The 2436-nt window shown below is 44.8% G+C and overlaps 1 long non-coding RNA gene across 1 annotated transcript; it reads left to right on the top strand.

The window, feature by feature from the left end:
* Nucleotides 1–856: 856 nt before the first annotated feature.
* LOC134484913 (uncharacterized) lies at nucleotides 857–1365 on the top strand. The gene is made up of 2 exons (XR_010062724.1): nucleotides 857–1067; nucleotides 1212–1365. It is a non-coding gene; the product is annotated as an uncharacterized LOC134484913 (long non-coding RNA).
* Nucleotides 1366–2436: the final 1071 nt, after the last annotated feature.

Genomic DNA, 2436 nt, shown 5'->3' with positions numbered 1-2436 from the left:
CTGCCCGAAGCATCCAGAGACCTGCCCCCCTCTCCATGCCCAGCTTTGCTTTCCACAGTGGCTGATGTGAAGCTGTGATTATTTATTTATCTTTTTGTTCACCATTTTCTCTCCCAGAGCCCCAGTCTTCTCTACAATGCCTGATCAGTAAGACACAAGAGATAGAGTTGATGTAGAGTTGATTTAGTTGCTGTATGCTCACAGCCCTTTGCAGTGGTGGTGGTACATCATCACACACCTATGAGGAAGGTGCTAATAGGGACAGAGACAATGCATGACAAGGTCACATCGTTAATAAGATACGAAGCTGGATTTTAAACAAAGGATGCTTACCAGTATCCTGCCTAACTCAGCACTCGGTTTGCCAGTCTTTTGAATGAATGCAAGAGTCTAAAGTGAAGACACACATTAAATAAACCATTACTCAACACCAATGAAACCCAAGAGAACTGTGGGCTATTGTGCCAAGACCTGGTAGAGAGCTCACATATAATCAGAATGACAAGTGGGACTTCTTTTTGTTTGCTTTCTTTGAAGCCATAGTCATATTTTGTAGCTCAGGCTGGCCTGAATCACACTATGCAACCCAGGCTAGCTTTAAACTCATTATGTAGCACAAGTAGACTGAGATTGCTGCAATTCTGCTACCTCAGCCTCTCAAGGGCTGGGATAGCAGGTATGAGACACCACACCCTGCTGGAAGTGACATTTACTTATATGACAGTGTGCAGAATGGGTGGGTGTTAGTGTTCTCTCCCTGGAGACACAGGTGAGTCAGAACTCAGATTCAGAATAATGCCTCCTGTTGGTGATGTGGACAATGGGTCACTTCCTCTTCCTGTCTACAGACTTCTGACTCTCTGGAGATGAAGTGGGTGTACTCATCAGCCCCTGGTCTCGGAACTCAAGGGAAAGAAAGACAGCGTATCCACAGGAGGAATAAGGGCACACTCCATGGCAGTACCTGGTGATGGGAATTTAAGGGCATCTGCATAGGAGTGCCTGCTTTCCCTCTGGAGGACACTGATGTTCAGGGGGTTGGCTTGCTTTCAAAGACTGTGGAATAGGTGAGTCCCATGCACATGCATGGCAAATCAGCTTTAGTTGGCTGGATTTTATAGTCATGATCATATAATGGTGTCTTGACTAAGTAAGAGGTCACTTCTCCATGGGTGTCCTGGTGTGGTCCTGGTCCTTCATGTGTCTCACAGATATGGTGACCTGCCCAGCAGATCAGACAAAAGAGAAGAAGCAGCACCAAGATGAAGCAGAGCTTTTCAACTTCAATCCTGTCAGCATTTTAGGTATCAGTCATTTGGGGACATTTTGTAAAATATGAAGAAGAGACACTGCACCATTCTGCGGCCCATAAAACATCAAATATTTGGTTTTAGAGTTTTCTTGTCTGCCACTGTCGTTGTTATTCAAGGCTTGAGTGTGCATTCAATGAATTTCTCTTAGAATGCTGTCCTCATGAGCCCCACAGTACAGCCTCCACCATTGCTGCCTCTTGCCATCTGCCTCTTGACAGGGATCAAGCGAAAGCACTTTGGCGAAAAGGGTTTTTTCCCTGAATTCACTCCAGAGTCAGCAGAGAGAGCTCTCCTCTCCCTGTTTTACATCAAAGCAAGCCAGGAATTGCTTTTGGTGAAAATGACACTCCACCCACACTAGGAGAAAGAGAGTACTCTTATCAGGAGAGACCGAGAGATGCTCAACATAGACACGTCTTACTAACATAGCCCTTTTATGCTAACTTCTCTCACAGATTTCATAGCCAGTTCCTTATCGTTTTTGTTCCCTTGAAGCCCAAATACTGTTCCTTTGCTAACACAGTATTTTAGCTTCCAAGTCTACTTCCTTGAGCTTTCATTCTTCTCTACAAACTCTTAGCTCCATAGAACATTAATTCAATATATATTCTTTTTATTCCGTCCACCTGTCCTTTTTTCTTTTAAGTTCAGAGTCCCCAAGCCACAGAACCTAATATGGAAAGTTTTTCCTTCACAATATTCTGTCCTCCCTGTCAATTCTCATCCAAACCAGATTCCTTCCTGGCTCCCGAAAGGCAGCGAACTCTTCCCTCAGCTGGAAACATCCCTGTCTCGTGTCTACCCAACTGACATCTAGATTTTGGATTAAATACAACAGGAAGTCCCCTCTGATAATCTCCAGTACAGTTTGTTCCCTGGGTACTTCTCAAGACATGCCCTATGCTGGCGTTGTCCAATTTGAAATGGGGGTCTCTTGGGGCTAGTGAAAGTCACAGGTTTTGAAGGAGAACCCACAAGTACCACTTTACTAAGCGAACATAATCCCTAACCACATTATAAATATTTGTCCTGGGGTTGGGGATTTAGCTCAGTGGTAGAGCGCTTGCCTAGCAAGCGCAAGGCCCTGGGTTCGGTCCCCAGCTCTGAAAAAAAAGAAAAAACT

The sequence above is a fragment of the Rattus norvegicus genome, chromosome 1 (assembly GCF_036323735.1).
Source record: "Rattus norvegicus strain BN/NHsdMcwi chromosome 1, GRCr8, whole genome shotgun sequence".
Lineage (NCBI taxonomy): Eukaryota > Metazoa > Chordata > Mammalia > Rodentia > Muridae > Rattus > Rattus norvegicus.
The sequence above is the reverse complement of the archived record's forward strand: the minus strand, read 5'-3'. Positions and strand labels throughout refer to the sequence as shown.